Source organism: Vicugna pacos, chromosome 15 (genome assembly GCF_048564905.1).
Source record: "Vicugna pacos chromosome 15, VicPac4, whole genome shotgun sequence".
In the NCBI taxonomy this organism is placed as follows: Eukaryota; Metazoa; Chordata; class Mammalia; order Artiodactyla; family Camelidae; genus Vicugna; species Vicugna pacos.
In genome coordinates, this window is record NC_133001.1 from 54,544,412 (window position 1) to 54,566,549 (window position 22,138).

The following is a 22,138-nucleotide window of genomic DNA, read 5'->3' on the forward strand; positions in this document are numbered from 1 at the left end:
TAATTCATTATTCTCATGAGAATCCAGGGCAGCCATAAATTATCCTCCCACCACCACGTGGGAGCTCGAAGGGGCCCGTGAGAAGTGACTTTCCCAAGATCACACAGGCTGGGCAGCGGGGCCGGGATCCATGCCCGGGGCTCCGGACTGGAGCAGGTGTTTTCTCCCACAGCCCCCGCTGCCGGGCCCAGGGCCCCAGGCACAGCCACCACGCAGAGACTTCTGCCTCGCCCAGGCTCTCCTGAGAAAGTTCCAAAGGAGCTTCCGGCAGGGCAGTTCTCACCCAGATCAGCAAGTGGGGTTGGAGTTAATTGCCTGTGAGTTGCCATGGTTATGTCTTAGTTCCCCTTGAGCCCCCAAAAGAGGCAAATAACAGTGGGAGGAAAACGTCGCAGCAGGGTCAAAAATGCTCCCTGTTTGCAGAACACGTCAATTGTCTCCCGCTACTGAGAAAGACTCTACTTGGAAATAGTCATCAATGTGCAAAAGGAACACCATTTCCTGGCGTCCTGAGCCACAAGCCCCGAGTCTGGAGGTGTCGCTCTGTAAGGAAGAAACCAACAGCACGCTGGCCCTCTCTCCACACCTGTCTCATTGACGGATTTTGAGGATTAAATGGGTAACACCTATAATGCGCTTAAAATGATAGCTGGCTGACAGTAACCCCCGATATTTTAATTAATATTACGATTTCAAACACACATCTAGGCCTGAAGACCTTCTGGCCCCAGTAGGAAGGGCTGCCAGGAAGGCCCAGGTGTGGTGGGACGGTCGTCACACAGCCAGAGGCACCTGGCAGGCCACAAGGGCCCCTCCCCTGGGGCTTCACTGGGCCCACTCATCGCCTCTCCACTGTTGGTTGATTTCCTGAGATCAGCATCCTGGCTTCCAGAGTCTACCTCCCAGCCCTCTGGCCACCTCCTCTCACCCCAGGCCTCTCTCGACCTCCTTTACTTCTCTACACCAGCCTAGACCACACCACCCCCCCCCCCAATGTTGCTTTTTCACAGCGGACCTCAGTGGCCCATTAAGCCCAGAGCAACTGAAATATTGGTTCCTCTTTCTTCCAGAACCGGGAGACCTTAATTTCCTGACTATGTTATAAAGCAGGGCATGATGACCTCCCTTCCTTCTATCACAGCAAAGAAAAGATTTTATTTTTTGGTTTCCTATTAAAACAGGCTGAACATTTGTATTCTGCCATAATTTCAATTCATCACCTTCCCTGCTAATGAGAGCGCCCCCTGGTGACTAATGAACAGTTAGGGTGGCAGCAAACAATGCGAAAAGATGTCGCGATAGGTGGCTGGGGACAGGACACCACCGCGTCCTAGGTCAGTCATTTGAGAACCAGGATTTGGGCTGAGCAGAGATGGGACTGGAGAAATAATGGAGTCTTGTAAGAGCAGTCTGGCAGGAGAGAGGACATTGGGGTGGTCCGGAACCATCTGGTGCTTCAGGGCCACTGCCCGGGAGCCATGTGGCTGGCTGAGGGGGCTGGCAAGGAGGAGTTGGAAAGAAGCAGGGACCAAAGGGCTATGGCTGTCCCTGGGAGAAGAATTTCGGTCAACTAAGGGAGTCAGCCAGTGCTCCCTGGAACCTTCGAGTTCTAGCAATGATACCCAAAGTGGGGCCAGACCCAGGCACCCTCCTGGCCAGCAGCAAGCTGCCACCTGGGTCCTGCTGACAGTGTCAGTGGAGGCTGGGATTCAGGGCCCAGAGCAGCTGAGGGTGGATGGATGAACACCCTTGTCTACAGTGGGCAGCTCAGAGCATCCTTTCTCTGTATCCTCAGGGCACAGGCAGACACCCTCTGGGAGTCTGCTGTTTGGATCCAGTTTCTGGCATCAGTCTTTGAGGCATGCTCACCTCATAATGAGACCCTGCCTTCTCTTTCAGTTCCCGTCTCTCAGAGGTCTGGCCTGAGCCCCCACCTGCCAGGCCTGGATAGAAGCTAGGTGTTTTTGTGCTTGCTTGTGTTTCTTCCTTGCCTCATTCCATAAAAGGATCTGAGATAACTTTCCACAATATGAACGAGATGAAAAGTGGATACATTTAAAAATCAGGGCGTTGGATAACAGTTTGGCAGTTTCTTACAAACTAAATATATTTCTATCATGTAATCCAGCAATCACGATCCTTGGTATTTACCCAAATGAGCTGGAAATATGTCCACACAAAAACCTGCACATGGATGTTTATAGCAGCTTTCTTCATAATTGCCAAAAGTTGAAAGCAACCAATATCCTTCAGTAGGTGGAGTACATCCAGGCAGTGGAATATTATTCAGCACTAAAAAGAAATAAGCTATCAAGCCATGAATGGACATGGCAGAAACTTAAATGCATATTACTAAGTGAAAGAAGCCAATCTGAAAAGGCTGCATGGTGTATGATTCCAACTACATATATAACATCCTGGAAAAAGCAAAACTATGGAGACATTAAGTGGGTGTCAGGGGTTAGGGAGGAGGGGGGTCAACGGGAGGAACACAGAAGGATTTTAGGATAGTGAAGGCTAAGCTGTCTGATGCTCTAATGTTAAACATGTGTCATCATACGTTTGTTAAAATGCACAGAATCCACAACAGCAAGAGTAAACTGTGGATTCTGGGTGATAATGTGTGTGGATGGACGTCCATCATTCGTAACACATGAACCCTCTGCTGTGGGCTGTGGATAACGGGGGAGGCAGTGCATGTGAGGGGGCACGGGGTTTATGGGAAACCTCTGTACCTTCCTCTCAATTTTGCTTTGAATCTAAAACTGCTCTGAAAACAATCTATTTTTTTTAAGTCAAGACAATGAAAAATACAAGTAAAATAGGAAGATAATGCCTGAGGGAAAGTTAACAGGTGCATATTCAGTTACAAGATCAGGGCAATGATTCCTAAGAGCAGAAATAGAGAAACTCGATCAGTTAACATGTTTACTGTCCCAGCTAAAATAAACCAGCTCGTCCTACCGGCATATCTGCATTTACAGATCTCAAAAATACAGAAGGCTGAGCGGAAAAGCAAGTTCGAAACATCGTCAGTGATACCACAGGTAACATTTCTACACACCTTCTGTGATACTGTGTGTTGCGTAGGGAAGCACGCGGTATAAATTATGAAGCCACGGCAGGGAGGCGTCCCAGTACATGACAGTCGTCGCCTCTCAGGAGAGATGAAGGGACAGGGCTGGGAAGGAAAACCGAAGGGATTTCAAATTTTCCCTGGAGTTGTTTTATCTCAATAAAGCAAGCAAACGACAAGGTCTGAAGAAATATGAAACGTTAGTATCTGTTCCTTTGGAACGTGAGAGTTATTATCCTTTGCACTTTCCTGCATTTACAAGAGTTCAAAATAATGATTTATTTCCAACTTCACAATAAAAAAAAAAATGACCATGTGCAGAATGGTAAAACCGAGCCAGCACGTCAGCAGGTGGCTTCTCCTGGGGAAGATGTCTCACACACAGGGCTCCTGGGATGCAGTCAGCAAGGGTCCCGATGACCAGGTGCCTGCGGTCAGCACAAGAGCCAGTCCCTTCCACATCTCTCGGGACCAACCGAAAGCAAAGCAATAAAAGCAAATGAACTAGAGAGAAAAGACCTGAGCTTGACCCCACGCAAGGCCATTTTATATTATTTCATATAATACCCAAGAGAACCAGCAGGCGGCCTGTCACGGCCCCTCCATCTGCGAGGATCTGCAGGAACAGCAGCTACACCTTCGTAAAGTTCTCCCAGCCCGCAGGGCAGAGCTGCCTCCCCCTCCTTCAAAGCTCTCATCCCACGCCCCTGTCAGAGGCGGCCTTCTGTAATCACAAGGGACAAGGGGATGGCCAGCGACAGGATGACGACATTGCAAATTCACCCTGATTTGCCCAGGAAATGCCCCCTCCCTCTTGCCTATACAAAGACCTTGTCCCTGTCATGTTGTTCTTCATTCCATAGCCATAGTTAGGTCCCCCCTGTGCCAGGCCTAATGCCAGGGACACTACCTTCCTAGACTTGGAGTCCCGGCTTTGCCAAAATACTGTCCTTGTAGGACCTGTGACCCGCCACACCAGCCCACACCTGCGTGCTTTGCTGAGGCTGCCTCAATGGTCGGGAACATCTCTCCCCAACTTCCACTGGGTTGACTCCTCCTCGGGCTGCATGACTCAGCTCAGGCATCACCTCCTCCAGGAAGTCTCTGGAGATTGCTCAGCTCTGGGTTTGGTTCCCCTTATCCTAGCTTCTTCCCTCTAGTTTGTTGCATTTCCTCCAAGGAATCTGTTTACTGGGTTATCTCCTCCACTCAGCTCTGCGACCTCAAAGGAAGAGAGCAGATCCTGGCATCTCCTGAGCCTGGCATACAGCAGCCCCTCAGAACCCACCTAGGGATGGGAACTCCTCGAACAGGTGCCTGAGGCCAGCCCTGCCTCGGAGACCAGCTCGCTGTCCATCTATTGCGAGATGGTGTTAATGGAACAAATACATGTGGGGTGGGCTAAGTGCTCTCCTTGAGGCAATGCGCAGTGCCAGGAGGCAGCACCCACAAGGGGACGGAAGTGTTAGGGGTCTAGTACCCCTCCCCTACTTTCTGTGCATCATTGAGAATGAGCTTTGGGTCAAATCAGCCAACTGATGTGGGAGGATCTGCAGGGGGAGGGAGAGGAAGGCAATTCTGGTGTTGTCTCAGGAGAGCATCTAATCCCACAGCGAATTCTTAAGAACACTCGGCGATGTTTGATTTCCAAGGTGGCGAAGTGCAACTCACAGCTCATTTCCCTGCTGGGACCCTGCTCTCGTCCTGTCCCCCTTCAGGTCACCTTTGAATTCATGGAGGTCACCCTGGCAAAGCACTTAAGTTCTATTAGTGTAATAAACGCCTGTCATCCCCTACCTGGAAATTTAGAGGAAAGGTAGGGTAATTTTTACCAATCTCCTGAGTACCTCTAAGGAGGAAATTGGCTGACAAACCCATGCAGACATTCTAGAACACCGTGTTCTTGTGTAATTTGGTCTCACTTTCTAGAACACTTATCCCTGTTGAGAACACGCTGTTGCTAGGTTACGACCAATGAGTAAACACCCTGACTTTCTATTATTGTTTCATAGAATCCCAGCCTCTGTCATTTTATTAAAATGGCTCTGCTAAGGACACCCGTGACCTCCTAATCGTTGTCTCTAAAGGACACTTTCTAGTCTCTTCTCTGCCAGATCTGTCACCCACAGATTTGGGCGTTTATCTCTGTGACCTCTAGAACATTTCTGTGCCCCTCCCCACAGTCTGCCCCTTAAATACTGCTGACCCCCGGGCTCCTCCAGCGGGGCCGGGATGGAACGAGGCGAGGAGACCCAGGCAGCAACACTGAAGGAAGCCCTACTCTCCAGACGAGTGAGTGGGGGCTGTGCATCTCAGGCCTCCGGCTGGCCTCTCCCCTCTGATCAGGCACGCTGGTCCAGGCTGCCCCATCAGCACACAGGACTCACCCCCTGCACGTCCTGCTCCTACTTCCCAGCCTCAGGCCCACGTGTCCACCTGCCTTCCGATGTCTCCACCTGGATGCTCTCAGCTCCTCCAAAGCAATCTCCCTCCCCTTCCCAGGAGACCGCATCTCCCATCTCAGTTAATAAGGCCACTTTTCTCCCTCAGTTACCCAAGGGAGAGAAGCAGACGCCATCTCCCCACGCACACGTCTACCACCTGGGAGGGTTGACTGTATGCACTTCTCCAAACCATCACTTCCCCATCACCCACACTGTGACCGTCTTACATCAGACCCTCACATCTCCCTCCTGGACTATTGCAATAATGGCCTGTTCACTTTCCTTGCCTCCAACCGGAGAACCCACCTCGCCCAGTCATCCAAGGCTCAATGCATTCCTGCTGTAAATGATATCCTTGTGCGTGGGAATTGGTGCGTAGAATGACGTCCCCTCCAACGGAGGACAACTGGGCGATACTGATCAGCAATCCCACGTCAGGGACCTCATTCTCCACACACACTCCTACGTGTGGGGATGTTAACTGCAGCACTGTTTTAACAGTAAGACAAGGGGAACAACCTCGATGTCCATTCACAGGGAGAACGTTGAATACAACACGCTGGGCCCATGGAACAGTTTACAGCCGGAAAGCCCAGGGCTGCTCTCCCCGTACTAACGCAGGATGACTCACAAGGCCGAGACATACAAAGCAAAGAACAGAACGGAGTTGTACCAGGTGCCGCCTCCGTGCTGAAAGGGGGGATGTATTCATCTATGCTCTCATGTTCAGATTCTGTCCAGAATAAAACACAAATACTGGGGAGAGCGATGGATTTTAAGACAGGGACTCAGAGATAAAGGCCAGGGGGGACGTGTCACTGTATACTTTATGCATTGTCTAAATTGTGTATGTTGACCACATTTTCCCTTTGCAAATAAAAACATGTTCAACCTGTCTTGCCCCCTGCAGCCAGCAACCTTTGCAAAGTGCAGATCTGATCACGTCATGCCCCCATCTCAAACTCTTCAGGGGTTCTCCATGATGGGGTGTCTGGGACGGTCACAGTTTATACCCCACGGTGGGCGAGCTCATCTCCACTCCTGCCAGACCCTTCCCTCGTCTGCCATCAAGAAGCCAGAGGAGGAGTGCGTTACTTACCTCGACTCTTAGCTTGTCGGGGACGGTAACCGGGACCCGGTGTCTACTCCTGTTGCCTGCGCCTGCTGACCTGTAGCCACCATGCGTGAGTGCATCTCCATCCATGTCGGCCAGCCTGGTGTCCAGATCGGCAATGCCTGCTGGGAGCTGTAATGCCTGGAACACGGCATCCAGCCCGATGGCCAGATGCTGAGTGACAAGACCATTCGGGGAGGAGACGACTCCTTCAACACCTTCTTCAGTGAGACAGGTGCTGGCAAGCATGCGCCCAGGGCAGTGTTCGTAGACCTGGAACCCACAGTCATTGATGAAGTTCGCACTGGCACCTACCACCAGCCCTTCCACCCTGGGCAACTCATCCCAGGCAAAGAAGATGCTGCCAGTAACTATGCCCGCGGTCACTACACCATTGGCAAGGAGATCATTGACCTCGTCTTGGACCGAATTCGGAAACTGGCCGACCAGTGCACAGGTCTTCAGGGCTTCTTGGTTTTCCACAGCTTCGGTGGGGGAACTGGTTCTGGGTTCACCTCCCTGCTGATGGAACGTCTCTCTGTCGATTATGGCAAGAAGTCCAAGCTGGAGTTCTCCATTTACCCAGCCCCCCAGGTTTCCACAGCTGCCGTTGAGCCCTACAACTCCATCCTCACCACCCACCCCACCCTGGAGCACTCTGATTGTGCCTTCACGGTAGACAATGAGGCCATCTATGGCATCTGTCGTAGAAACCTTGATATTGAGTGCCTAACCTACACAAACCTGAATAGGCTGATAGGTCAAATTGTGTCCTCCACCACTGCTTCCCTGCGGTTTGATGGAGCCCTGAATGTCGACTTGACAGAATTCCAGACCAACCTAAGGCCCTATTCTCGCATCCACTTCCCTCTGGCCACATATGCCCCGTCATCACTGCTGAGAAAGCCTACCGTGAACAGCTTACTGTAGCAGAGATCACCAACGCTTGCTTTGAGCCAGCCAACCAGATGGTGAAATGTGATCCTCGCCATGGCAAATACATGGCTTGCTGCCTGTTGTACCGTGGTGACGTGGTCCCCAAAGATGTCAGTGCTGCCATTGCCACCATCAAGACCAAGCGCAGCATCCAGTCTGTGGACTGGTGCCCCACTGGCTTCAAAGTCGGCATTAATTACCATCCTCCCACCGTGGTACCTGGTGGAGACCTGGCCAAAGCACAGCGAGCTATGTGCACGCCGAGCAACAGCACAGCCACTGCTGAGGCCTGGGCTCGCCTGGACCACAAGTCTGACCTGATGGGCGCCAAGCGTGCCTTTGTTCACTGGTACGTGGGTGAGGGCATGGAGGAAGGAGGGTTTTCTGAGGCCCGTGAGGACATGGCTGCCCTTGAGAAGGATTATGAGGAGGTTGGTGTAGATTCTGCGGAAGGAGAGGGAGAGGAAGGAGGAGAGGAATACTAATTACCATTCCTTTCAGCCCTGCAGCACGTCCTGCTCTGAGCTTCAGCTTCAGCATTGGCTGACAGGAGTGAAAAAGCTTTCTGATTAGATTGTCTTCACCTTCAGCTGTGATCATGTATTTTCCATGTGTTCCTGTAAGATTTTCCTACCATGTCTCAAAAGTAAAGGCTTTAAGAAAGAAAGAAAAAAAAGCAGCCAGAGGAGGAGATCTTCTGCAGGAAGAGGTGATCACGGATGGCAGAAGTTTCCTCTTCAAAGGAGAAAGCCTGCCATTTTCAGAAGGCAGGAAGATCTTTAAGTGGTAAATTGAGAGAGCCGGCTGAAAGCCGGATTGAACCCTTGTAGAGATGAGATCTGCTCTGGGGCGGCCTGTGTGCACAGGGTCACGGGCTTTCCCGGAGCTGATAAAGGCCGGGTTCTAGTCCCGGACCTGGGAGAAGTGTTTGAGGTCAGTGCCTCCCGGGCCTGGCGGCACAGAACACAGTGTACCCATGACCAGGACCACGAGGTCAGCAGAGGGCTAAGTGGTCAAAGGAGAACAAAGTAGTGGCCAGCAGGGGTTCCGGACCTCCATGGGGGAGACGTCAGGATGGAGCAGAAGGAACGCAGGAGGCAAGTGAATACCTCCTCTTAGCAGCGTGACTTCAAGCATCTTATTTAACGTCTCTGAGCCTCTATTTACCTACCTGTGCAGCAGGGGTGGTAATAACTTCGTGGATTAAGAAGACAGATGACAATAGGGGGGACACAGATCACATGGTTAAGTACTGTTTGGCTTCATCTCTATCACAGTGCTTTTTAAATGCAGTCTTGCAACATCACAGAACTTTGAAAAACTGTATGGGAGGCACACTCTTACCCTTCATGCAATTCCCCATATTTCTCACTCCTAACTGTACCAGTTGTCGCTTTATTATGTCTCAGTTCCAAATTCACCCTGTTTGTCTGCCTTGGGGACACTGGAGCCGGACCCTGGAAACATGTCCCTTTGCCAGCTGGTGCAATGTTAAGCTCTGCCCATAGAGGGCGCTGGAGGAACACTGCACAGCTTCTCTTCCTGCTCCCAGGGCAAGGTTGGTTTTTCCACCAGCAGAACCGTGTGCAGGAGCTGAGGAGCCGTGATGGTCCTCCTCCTCCTCCAGCCAACCTCACAACCACCCAGCAAGCCGCTTTCACTCCTATGGACTAGCTCCAGCCTGCTCCCCCAGCCCAACAGGCTAGCCCCGGAGACCACTCTGACCCCCATTCTGGCAAGGTTTCTCACCACTGTTATCCCTTCCTCATTTCCCCGCCCCCAACCCCAGAGGGGGCACCTGCTCCCCACACCTGGTATTCCTGTGGTGCGTGCCTTCCAAGCTGCTTTTGCCCTTTCAGCAGCTAACCACCTGTTTTAGTGTCCTCAGGCTGCCATAACCAACTGGCAGCTTAAAGCAACGGAAATTTATTCTCTCACAGTTCTGGAGACTGAAAGTCCAAAAATCAAGGTGTCCACAGGGTTCATCCTTGTGGAGGCTCTGAGGGAACAGCCACCCCATGCCCGTCTCGGCTTCTGGTTTTGTCAGCTGGAATCCTCAGCTTCCCTTGGTTTGTGGCTGCATTCCTCCCCCTCTGCCTCTGTCATCACGTGGTGTTCTCCTGTGTATCTGGGTCCAAATTTCTCTCTTCCTATAAGGACACGAGTCCTATTGGATTAGGGCCCATCCTAGTGACCTCATCTTAACTTGATTACATCTGCAAAGACCTTATTTCCAAATAAGATCACGTTCACAAGTGCTGTGGGTTATCAGGGCTTCAACCTAGGTTTTGGAGGTGGGGAGACACATTTCAACCTATCACATCACCTTTACTAGTTGATCATTCTTTTTACTACATTTCTGCCGTGCAAATTACAAATGCGGTTTCTGTCTCCTGACTCACACAAGTGACCGTAGCTCCAACCCACTCATTGCCTCCCTGCTCACCCATCTGCAGCCCCATCCACAGCCCATTCTGCTGCTTAAAACCTTCCAGAGACTACCCCTCTGGGATAAAATCCATGCTCTGCCCCATGGTCTCCTGCTCTCACTCACCAGGCTCCAAGCCCCCTGGCCTGGTTTTATACCTTGAATCAGCCAACACCATCCCCATCCCAGGATCTCAGCTGGTGCTGCTCCTTCAGCTGGGCTGCTGCAATCCACCAAGACATTTGCCTGCCACCCCCTGGTTCAGGCCTCTGCTCAGCACCTGCTCCTAGGAGAGGCCCTTTCTGAGCAGCTAGATGGTCCTCCTGGTTACCTTCTGCCACGCGGCCTCATTTGATAATCTCCCCCCATGTATCTGTACCTAAGATCCTGTGTCTGTAAAATGTAAACCAACCCCTGGGACAAGGACTCTGGCTTTGTCCTTGCCCACTGTCTCCAGCACCGAGAACAGTGCCTGGCACATAGCAGGTACTCAATAAATTTTTGAGGACTGACTATTGACATTTTAGAGTTTATTAGAATTGGAGTCTGAAGAACACTGTTAGTCCTCACCCAACGTTTTAAAAAATCAGATTTTTAAAAAATTACAACAACCTGAAAGGAACTGTGCATTTTGTGAGTTTTCTTTTTAAAATTCAGCATCTTTGTTCTCTCTCTCTCCTCTATGTTCTGGAAAATGCCGAATAGTCAGACCTGCAGCTGACTGACTTTACATTCTACTTCAGACACCTTCTGTGACCCTGTGTGACTTCCAGACAAGGCCAGTCCTGCCGAGCTGAACGTTCACACAGGCCTCTCCAGGAGCAGAGCCAGAAACCAGAAGGTTTTCCCACTATCGGTGCTGGCTTCTGAGGAGCAGCCCTTCAAAGTGTAGGGAAGATGGACCCAGGGGTTGTGAATCTGGCTTCGTTTGCCAATTTGTTGCCTCCTGTGCCCTTGGGCCACACCCTTCTCCTTCTGGAAATGAGTCCATGTTCCCTACCTGGGTCAGGTCCAGAGACCCCCGCTCTGAGGGAAACGTACACTGCAGAGAAGTCACCTATGATCTTGTAGTGTTCCAGCTGGGATAAGTTTACTGCCAATTAAGCTGTTTCCTAACACAAACGAATATAATCATTAAGAGAACAATTCTGATGGGCTAGCATTTGCTTAAACTCCTGGGAACTGTTCACAAGATACAAACATATAAATGAAGAAAGCAGGTTGTTTGGAGCCTGTTTCCTCGGGGGGGGGGGGCACCCAGATAGGACTTTCCTTTCCAAAAGGAGCTTCCTTGCCTGGAGCCCCTGAGAGAATCCACAAAACTCCGCATGGGTGTTGGACCCCAGCAAGGATGGGTCTCGAAGAGATTCCATTCCTGCTGTCATCTCTTTTGGAAATCCAGGGAAGCACATCCGAGTGGTGGGAGGGCGGCCAGCTGGACCAGAGGGCCTCCCTGTGGACCTCGGCGCGCACCCGTACGTGAACTTTCTGAGCCTCCGTTTTCCCTCTGTGACATCGGGGTTACAATCCCCACCTTCCAGAAGCACAAAGATTAGCGATACTGTATGCAGAGTCCCCGGCACAGAGCGGGCTACCAAAAACGGTGGCCCCAGTTGAAACTCAGAAAAAAAAAAAAAGTCTAATTTTAAATATCCCGGTACACAGATAGAGAAATATTATGAAATAACATGCAAAAGGATATGATTTCTGAGACAAAATCCAAGACTTGAAAGATATTTCCTATAGGTCCTGCTCCCGCTCCGGTGGCCCCGCCCACGCCGTGCGTGCCTGTGACGTCAGGAAGCAGCTGCAGCAGCAGGGGCTGCACGCGCTTCGCACCAAGGCCGCCGGTTCAAATCCCGGGTCAGCCACTCGGTAGCTGGGAGTCCTTGGGCAAGTTACACAAACCTTCCTGTGCCTGGGCTTCCTTGTCTCTGAAACGAGTATAATAATAGCACCTGCCTCACCCAGTTGTCAGGAGGATTAAATGAGTCTGTATTTGTAAGACACAAGCGTTTATTAAATCATCATCCGCACCTCCCGTCCCAGCCTCACCCAGGCTCCATCTCATTTTTTCCCTCCCCTCGTTTTTATTTCTCTCTGATTACCTCACCCCACACCAATCTTGTCAAATTAAATTATCTTTACACGCTGTCCTCAATACCTTGGGGAACTCAGCAGGGCATAAATAAATAATACACGCCGGGTTTCCATTCCCGTCACCCTCCCTGGGTATTTAGTGCGTCTTTATGAGAATGTCCATCCTGGGAAGGGAGTGGAATCCACCATGGGGGAGGGGGCAGCGTGCTGGTGGCGGAACAAAAGGGAATGGGACAAGGAGGTGGGAGGGGGTGACAGAAAGAAGAGGCAAGGGACAGAGCCAGGTCTTTGATCAGATCAGGCTGCCCCCAGAAGATTCTCCTTCTCAGCACCAAACCCAAGCAGACTCCATGTTCTGTTGTTTAAGAGAGGTGGGATTTCCTTGTTGTAAGTGGGACAGATCATTATTACCATTATTAATTTCTAAAGATGGGGAAACAGAGCCTCAGAGACAATCTATTCCTTTTCTGTGCACACAGATCACTAGTGTGGGTGGAGGCGCAGGCCCGGTGGGCTGGTCCCAGGTGGGGTCCCCCCAGCCCTGCTTGCTACATCGAGGGCTTCTGTGCAAGACACACATCCCTTCTTCGTTATATAGAGTAAGCTGTTTCTTTCTCTTTTTGATCTCCATAGAACACAAGTGGGAATAAAAAGGCACAGTGTTAAAATGTTCTGCAGTTAGTGGCAACAGTGATACAACCTTGTGAATATAAGAAAAACCACTGAATTGGACACTTTAAAAAGGTAGATTTTGTGTCATGTGAATTATATGTTAATTTAAAAAAAAAAGCTAAAAAGGTTTGATTAAAACCATGAAGCCCCAGGAGGAGGGTATAGCTCAAGTGGTAGAGCATGTGCTTAGCATGCATGAGGTCCTGGGTTCAATCCCCAGTACCTCCTCCAAAAATAAATAAATAAATAAGTAAATCTAATTACCCCCCCAAAAAACCCATGGAGCCCCAAAGCCCCAGTTCCCTTCTACACAAGGATGCTGCAAGCCTGATGTCGAGATACCATCCACAGCTGCAGCTGCAGGAAGAGAGAGCCTTAAAGGAGTGTGACCATCCGTCATTCAACCACAGGGGCCTTGGCTTATACTGGCTTTCTGGGAGGGACCCTTGGCAAAAGAGGGCTAGCTCCCCTCTTCCATTCCATCAGTGACAAAAGAAACTTTTAATTTATCAAAGAGATCAGTCAATGGTATAATGAGTTCTCCATGAGTGCTCAGGACAAGGTTAGTATTTGTTACCAGAAAAGATGCAAGTTTGCCTCCCAAAGGCAGCAGGTGGAGGTGTGTCTTCAGCTGAGCTGGGTACATGCATCCTCCTTTCGGGCTCTAACTTGAGTCCCTGGGATACGGGATGACCCAAACACTGGTGAGAGTGGCCGCATCACCCCCTACCTTGGAGGCTCCTGGGAGGATCAGATACGTGGGACAGAGAGCTGACTCTAGGGCCAGGGTCTCCACTCCCTCGGGCAGGGCTGCTGGTCCTATTCAGAGTGATCTGTTGAATTCAGTGTGGTTGATTTTGCTGGGTGTGGGGACAGAAATGCCTGGAGGGAAGGGGAACCCAGGCTGGGCCCCAGAGGAGGCTGAGGTGCAGGTGAGGGGTTGGGAGAGGGGGAGGGGTATGCATTCAGGGCACACCCTGAGCATCCTTTACCTGTAAGATGAGGGTTTGGATTTTAGGGCCTCTGAAGTTCCTTCGACAGTAAAGAAGACGACTTCTCCTTCCCACACACCAGTTGGTTCGGATTCAAGAATCTGAGACTCCCCCTCGTCTAGGCTAACTTCTCATCCAAGTGCCTAGTCCTAGACTGAAAGTTTTTTCAAGAGACGGCCAGTTCTCTTCTCCCCCTGAGCCGTGAGGACCAGGTGGGGCAGCAGTGATGAGTCTCCACATCTCAAATGTGGACACATCCCAGCAGACAGCTCTCCCGTGTGTTAGTTCCTGGCGCTGCCCTAACCGTGCACCTCAGACTGGGGGCTTAAACAACAGCGGCTGATGGCCTCACAGCTCTGGAGGCTGAAAGTGTGCTACCAAGGTGTCAGCAGGGCTGGTTCTTTCTGAAGGTTCCTCTTTATAACAACACAGTCACACCGAATTAGGGGCTCACCTCCTCCAGGATGACCTCATCCTAACTAATTACATCTGCAAGGACCCTATTTCCTAAGAAGGTCCCATCCTGAGGTGCTGGTCGTTAGGACTTTAACATGAATCTGGTTAGGGGACACAATTCAACGCATAACACCCTGCTTGTGGATTTCTGTTCTCAACCTCAAAATGTGCAGGCTGGACGCAGGGCCGGCCTCCCAGGCCCCTCTGCCATCGCCGTGGGTATCTCAGGTCAGTCTCACCTCTGTGGCAAATGGGACTGAAGAGGGATCCCCTGTCCTGTTCCCTTTGTGTAGAAAAGCCAGGCTTTTAAGCATTATTTATAAGATGGGGTTTGGCCTCTCCAAATGCCAGGTTTTAGATGCTGCTTTTGATTTTGCCCCACCTCAGTGTGAGAATTAGACGAGGTGAGACAGGAAGCAAGATTTTGTTTCAGCCACTGTTGTCATTGTTCATAATGACAGACACTCCCTGTCACTTAATGCAGACCTCTAAGAAGCCCTATCTCGGAGAATCAGCCAGAACAGGAGGAGACAGGCCAAGGATCAAGTAACGCATTTCCCTCACCTGGGTTAAGAGGATCATCGCCGGCTCGGACAACACCTTACAGTTTCCAAGCGTTGTTGCAGCCGATACTTAAATTGACGGCTGAGGCTGTGGTGACACTCGGGGTGGAACCTAGGCCAGCGCTCTGGACCAGTGTCCTCATGGGTCCAAGACTTGTTCACCAAAACGTTTGCCTGATTTCGCTCGCACAGAAACGGATTTAAATGCGCTTGGGGGCCCGACTTCCTGTTTCCCGCCTGCCCCCCGCCCGCGTCTCCTGGGCCCCGCGCCGCCTCCGGGGCTGCCCGCAGCGCCACCTGCTGGGCGATGCCGGCCGCGCGGCTCCCCTCCCGCCGCCTCCATCTCAGGCCTGAGCGCGCGGAGCAAGCGGGGCGGAGAGAAGCAGGTAGAGGATTGCGGCCAGGCAGTGAGAGACGGAAGACGGAATCGCTTGATTTTTGAGGGCCAGTGTCGTCAGGAACACGAGGCCTGGAGTCCGACTGACTTGGGGATGTCGCCCGCCTCACTCACCTTCCAGCCCCGTGACCCCGAACCTCTCACGTCTGAAGTAAAAAGAGGGCTTCTCGGCTCAGAGTGCTTGTGAGGCTCACGTGACATGATTCAGGTAGAGTGTGAGGTGGCGGCTTGCCCTGAATAAGTGCTCAGGAAACACAGAAGTATTGGTAGTTTCATAAACACATGCTGCAAAATTAATTCATTCAACAAACATCTTCTGAACAGCCAGTCTATGGCAGGTGTTAAACAGTCAAACAGAGGGGAAGAGACCTACTGTTACAGAAACAACAGGCCAGCCAAGAAACAAGCACCACTTGGAGGGTTGGAGTACTCAGATGTATTACACCAGCGGGCTCAGAGGGGCTTCTGCTCTGAAGCTCTGAGCACCTCCAAGACGTGCGCATGAGGTTTTATAGGGTTAATTACAAGTATGGGGCTATTAGCCAATAAGGCTCAAACAACAAAAAGCAAGAAATCAGTGCACTGGAGCTTATCAATTCGGAACAGATCACGTTACTGACACTTGTTGAGCTTGGATTTACGAGTTAGCTTGTTAGCCCAGTAAACTGACACTAAACTTCAGATTTACGAGTTAGCCCGGCAGAACTCAGATCAGTAAACCTACACTTATCACACTTAGATTTGTGACTTAGCTTGTTAGCCCAGCTGGGCTTTTCCTTCACACTACCTCTCCGTGTTTATGAAAACGAAGGACCGGGCGGGCTCCCTTAGGTCACAGGACCCCCATCCTTCATCCAGTCAACACCTGTTCCCTGGGCACCGAGACTGTCCAGGCCACAGACCCCACCCCTCAGAGCCCCAGTCTGGAGGGGCGAGGGGTCAGTGCATGCATGGAGCAGGACCACAGAGCAGTGCCTGCCAGGGATCTGCACCCAGGCTCCCAGGAGCGAGGGAAGCCTTTCAGAGGAGGCACACACATCTAGAAGGTTCCAAAATGTTCCCTTTCCACTGAGAGTCTTTTTCTCTCCAAAGCACACAGCAGCATCCGCAGCCCACATAGGAACAGAGCTTCCCTTTCATCTAGCTCGAGATTTTTACCTTTTTAATCTCTGGAGCCTGAATGGGGACTGAATTGCTGCCTCCTTTTGAAATCATGCAGCTGCTGCCGCCAGAGAAAAGATAAAAATGCACTGGGGATTTTTCTTCAGACCTGCTTCGTACGTACTGTATAAGCTATTGGGGTTTTCAACAGAATTTAGAAAATTCATAATGCCAGGTTTAAGTCTTCTTCAGAAGTTTAAGGATTGGAGGAGGAAAAGGAATTTTAGAATTCCCTTTTCTCTCTGGCATCATCAAAAGATAAGCTGGGCGGGGTGGGGGGTAGGGGGGAGATAAGCGAAATACAGAGAAGCCCTGGTGAAGGCTGGGAGAAAGGAAAGGTTTTCCATCATGAGTGCCTGCAGCTTCTGATAAACAGACGCCAGCTGCCGCTCCAGAGGCCTGGTACCCAGAGTTCCGCTTTGAGACACTTGTAGCCTCTAGCCCTGGGGACATCATTTAACCTTTCCAGCCTCGATTTCCATATCCACTTATACTGGAGAGCCTGCTGTGTGCTGGCACTTTGCCTGGGGAATACACGTGGGCCTGAGTCCCTGCCGTCCCCCACGGCAGCTTTGTCAGTGTGAGTAGGATGTATCACCTTTCGAGGGGGTCTGTGTCAAGTACATGGGTATTCAGGAAACCTCTGAGAAGAGCCCCAGGGATGTTCTGAGCAGACCGCAGTCCCCATTTACCTGGCAGAAGTCAGGGAATGAGTCCTCCTAGGGCTTATGACGTCTCAGGGCTACTGCCCTTGTCTGTGACACGTAGTACCCACCTGTAGGATTGATGGAAAAACCCCAGGGCGCGTGCAAGCTCAGAGAGACAGCACAGAAGCCCTGAGAACCTGCCTCCCGGCCATCCAGATCCCAGGAATCCCAAAAAGGGAGAAGGTGGTGGCAGTTGTGTAGAGCTGGGAGAGAAGGGGAGAGGGTGGATAGTAGAGGGGAGGAGACCCTGAAACTCACTCAGGCAGGAACCAGCTTGGGCCAGGTCTGTCGGAGACCAGACTGACATTCGCCCCTTTTGCAAAGCTGACCTGAGCACCGGGGTGGGGCGGGGCGCGGGGCGGGGCGGGCTGCAGCCTCAGGCCTGATCAGAAGGTTGTTAGTGAAGAACCTGAGTCAGCACCTGGTGGTGACACATCCCATCGGTGCAATGGGGAAGGCTGGCGGGGGTCTGTCCCTGCCCTGTGTCTGGGGCTGTCCCATAAAACACGGTATTTGCAGCTGAGAGTCAGGGGCTGTAGCCACATTGCAGGAAGAGGCTCTCAGTCCAGAGGGAATTCGTCCCCTCTCCCCAGGCAGCGTGACCGGGGGCAGTGTATTCTCTGCAAGCTGAGTGACCGCAGAGGTGGGACAGCCCATGCAGATCAGCCAGGCCAGGGGTTTCCACAAGTCCAGAGGGTGCCCTTTCCGTAGAATAAGGGGGCCCCTGGAGGCGGGCAGAGCTGTGGCCCTGGTCCCAAGGGTCAAAGGAAGACTAATGGAGGGCGGAGAGTGGTCACAGAGCCAATCCATCTGAAGCCTCTCTGTCCTGCTTCAAATCGAATACCCCTCACACTTCTATGGCAGTAAATTCATCTGTGGCTCCAAGTATTAGGTTGAAACGAACCCAAGCTAACTGTAAGTGAAAGGAATCCCAGAAAGAAAGAAATCGGTGGTGGGATAGTTTCAGCAGGGATTTGAGGCAGAGTGGCACTTCCTGCGCTTCCCCAGGGGCCTCTGAGTTCAACAGGTGGGAGGACCACCGCATGGCTCAGGGACGTTGAAAGGCGGGTGGGCACCCATGCAGGACAGAGTTGTTACTGCCTGGAAGGGGGCCGAGAGGTGAGTGGGGGAGGAATGGGAAATTCTCCTGAAGAGCTGCTCTGACTGGTTTGTGCCCAGAGGACACCACTCCAGCACATCCATTCACCTCTTGAACAACCAGCTGACCGAGGTAACACTTGGGTAATGGACCCAAGTTCTGGTCTGTTCCGTGAGGTCTGTCTCTAAATTGAGGCTACATCCTGCATATTCACTTGGACTAGTTTCTCCATTTAACTGAATTTAGATATCTTTCACAATATCTCCTTGCCTCTCTGGGCTGGATTTGGGATTTCAGAGTGAGCTCACGGATACTCCTTTCAGAAAACAATCTAGAATAATTTACAATCTCTTGGAATGTGCTCCCGGCAACTATGAAGTGGGAAACGGATTGCACCGCCCAGGGCGGGGACGTAGCGCCACCTGGTGGTCTTTCGAATTATATCTGGTAGCCTCTTCGGCACGGTAACCAGGCAGCCACGTGGACACGGCTGTGTAGCCAACGGGCCACTGGAGTTTGATTTATGCCACTGCATGTGGTCAGAAGGACCATTTCTCCCAGCCTCTAATTTTCAAATGAATCCACAGTCAGATTTTCAACGTTATCGCCAAATGAGATTCAACATTTAGTCACAAGGAAGTACTGTCAGGGTAGAAAAAAATGAAACATTCATGAAACTACTTTGGACTTGTGTCCTAGAACCAGGTCAAACCACTTGGAATATACTATGTAGTATTAATTTTTTAAAACTCTACAATTATCTTGTGATGAGCACAACTGGATAGCATAACATTTTTTTCAATTTAAAGCATTAATTCTGATAAAAGTAAACATGTAAAATCCATCATAACCTTGTACCCCCTACTCTGACATGTCTGGTTTTTAGTATGTTAAAAAAATAAAATATTACAACTTTGTAAATCAACTATACTTCAGTAAAAAGTTGCTTGAAGTTAAAAAAAGTTGTACAGTCTATCTTAAACAAAATCTGAAAATATTTGTCAAAAAATAAAATAAAATAAGGAAGGGGCTTGGGCCTCTCTCGATGTATGGGGAGCTCTGGGAAGTTCTGGAAAGTTCTGGGGAAGGGTGGAATGGAACAGAACCAGAAGAAGGTGAAGCAAGGAGGTAATAGTTCAGGCCCGAGATGCTGGAAACTGAGCAAGGCCAGGATCTGCGTGGATGGAGCAGAGAAACGCTGCTCAGGTTTCAGATTCATCATGATTTGGCAATTGATTCTGTAAAAGGAAAAATATAGTTAACACCCCCTGTGCTTGCTAATGAGGGCAGATCCTGGTACTCACAGGATCTTCCGTTTGGAGAGCAGAAAGTTAACATCCTTAGTGCTATGGCTTTTGGCAAAATTACCAGGGAAGCTGTGGGGACAAGAGCCTGAAGGAACAGGGCAGAGCCCAGCTGCTCACCCAGGGAGGGGAGATGGGATGTGAAACTCGGACATTCCAGAGGCTGCAGGAGCCGGTGGTCCTGGGGGCTGCCCAGGGCGGGAGTCTCCACAGGACAGGGCTCCGGGTACCAGGGGGCCCAGAAGACACCTGGGAGAGATTTGGTTCTGTCAGAGCAGAAGCTCAGGGAAGGCAGAGTCCTGCAGAGGTCAGCATAGCAATGGAAAATGCCTGGGGCCTCAGGCCCAGGTTATAGCCTGTACTTGCATCTCTTTTCAGCCAAGGGAGGAACACAGCTGTGAGGCAACAATGGCCAACACTCCCAGAAACTGGAAGGATGAGTGTTTCATCCTTCCGGGGAGGAGGACGGGGCTGGGTAGCACACTACAGCATCCGCTACAGCTGGAAACCAATGACATCTGCTCTAAGGGGCTGCTGCACAAGTAGAGATAAGCACTGGAACCGGGGTGGTGGTAGCTGTGTGGAAATGGGGGAAATATCAACATATTTTTAATATGGCTTGATGCTTGAGTTATCAGAACTTGATGATGGATGTTGGGAGTTGGTGCTGGAAAGAGGGTTCAATAAGATTTTTGCCTTGAGCAATGGGATGGATAGTGGTATCATTCATGCAGATGGGAAAGTATTTGATGGGCAAGTAAGTACTGAATAAAGATGTGGTCTCTTCTTCTTAACCTCCCACTTTTTTTCTGAAGATCACGTAGAACCATGACAGGGATTTAAGAGAGGAAACAACAAGGTTTAGAAATAACATCCTGGAAGACCGTGAATTCAGAACTTTAACCTCTGAGAAACAGAAACTTGAGCAAGGTGATCTGCACAGACCAACCCTACTTCTGGAGAACTGAGTCACAGCATATTATCTGTCATAGTCTAGCCCCAGCCCAGATTAGCACAGACTAACCCAGGACCCTGGAGCATCGTAAGATCAGCCCCAAACCAGCCCCAGGGACGCAGGGCATGAACACTTCCCAGGGCTGATACTAACGCACTGGCTGGAGACCAACAGTCAGAGGAGCTGCGCGAAGGGGAGGCCTTCCCTCTGCCCTCTGGAAGCTCTACTCCCAGCTCCTCTCCAGAGACTGGATAGAACAGCCATATCTAACGACAAAACCTCAAACTCTGAGTAACCACCATATTTTTTGGTTTTAGCTTTGCCCAGAAGCCCTGCAAATTGTTTAGGAAGGTAGAGCCAGGCCAGCACATCAACCAAACGCCACTGGGTCGATACCTGAACCACCTGTTTGACTTGTTAGAGGCCGAGGGTGGAGCTATTGTTCGATGACAGGCCTCCTTAGGAGTGCCTCCCGGATAAGGAGCAGAGGCCCAGCTACTCTGTTTGCTGAACGACACTGACAACCCTTTATCACCGCCCTTGGCTAGGATCCTCAAAGCCCCGGAAACGCTTACAGCGCGGCAGAGGGAAGGCGCTCTCTAGCACTGCTTCCGCTCTCTGAGTGTTTGCTCGTTTAACATCAACTCCGATGTCCCTGAGTAGGAGGGGACACCCATCTGCACAGCCAGAGGCCCCCCAGCCCCCCCAGAGGCCTCACCCCCCCTGCCCCTCATTCTCTTCTCTCTACCCCTTTGGTTTCCCAGTTATCATTCATTTATCCAACTCTCATTTAGTGAGTTCTTGCCTTGTAGGGGGTACTCCGTCCGCCCCCATGAGGAGCTACAATTGATTGACTGACTCTTGCCCTCCACTTCTGACAGGACAGCGGTAGAGAGGGAGGAAGCAAGGTGAGGTGAGCCGAGGGAGCCCTGATGAGGCCGTGATTAATTCCAAGCGAGAGGAAACAGAGGGGAAGAGGGGGCTGATTTCATCAGAGCTGTAGAGGATGGGCAGTGTTTCAACAGCAGAAAAGTGAGAAAGGGCAAGCCAATCTGTGAATAAATTTCCAACTCCTGAATAAAATACACCTCTGATGGCTCTTTTAGAACATGGCCATAAAATTCTTTGACACTCATCTCATTCAGAGGCAGGTCTAGTCCCTCCCCTTGAATCTGGGCTCCGTGATGCTTGACTAATGTCAGTTTCCCAGTCCAGGCCTTAAACTAGCAGCCTCCTCTTCCTGACACTTAGGATGCTCACTCTTAAATGCAGCTTCCAGACCAGAAAGGAACCCCCAACTAGCCTGTGTGGAGAGATTCAGGGAGAGGCACCCATAGGTGTTCCAACCAAGAGCCCCAGCTGAGGTCCCAGCCAACAGCCAGCAGTAAGGTCTAGACACTGAGGGAGTGAGCCTGGAGGTATTTCTAGTCCCAGCCCCCAAGCCACTCCGGTTGCTGCCACGTAGAGAATCTTTGGCCTGCAGTTTCTTCTTCTGTGAAACAAGAACTGTGATCTCCCACTTGCAGGGCCTGTGTGAGGATTAAACAAAGCAAAATATGTGCTACAGCCCTTCCCACAAAGACCACCAGGGGCACAGCGGCAGATGAGCAAAGTTAGGCACAGTGGCTTCCTGCAGCGGGACAGGGTGAGGGCACTTCAGAGAACCTGGGAGAGCTCTCATCAAAGGGAGAAGTGGGATGACTGCAGGATTTGGGAGAAGGGTAGAGTTTGGGT

The 22,138-nt window shown here is 51.0% G+C and overlaps 2 long non-coding RNA genes and 1 pseudogene across 2 annotated transcripts; 2 read left to right on the forward strand and 1 right to left on the reverse strand.

Annotated features, from left to right (window-relative positions):
• Positions 1 to 3,330: 3,330 nt before the first annotated feature.
• On the reverse strand, positions 3,331 to 4,961 carry LOC140685930 (uncharacterized). The gene is made up of 2 exons (XR_012059396.1): positions 4,874 to 4,961; positions 3,331 to 3,538 (listed from the first exon to the last, which is right to left on the reverse strand). It is a non-coding gene; the product is annotated as an uncharacterized lncRNA (long non-coding RNA).
• Positions 4,962 to 5,132: 171 nt separating this feature from the next.
• Positions 5,133 to 6,415, forward strand: LOC140685931 (uncharacterized). The gene is made up of 2 exons (XR_012059397.1): positions 5,133 to 5,368; positions 6,058 to 6,415. It is a non-coding gene; the product is annotated as an uncharacterized lncRNA (long non-coding RNA).
• Positions 6,416 to 6,610: 195 nt separating this feature from the next.
• Positions 6,611 to 8,144, forward strand: LOC102542342 (tubulin alpha-1A chain-like; annotated as a pseudogene).
• Positions 8,145 to 22,138: the final 13,994 nt, after the last annotated feature.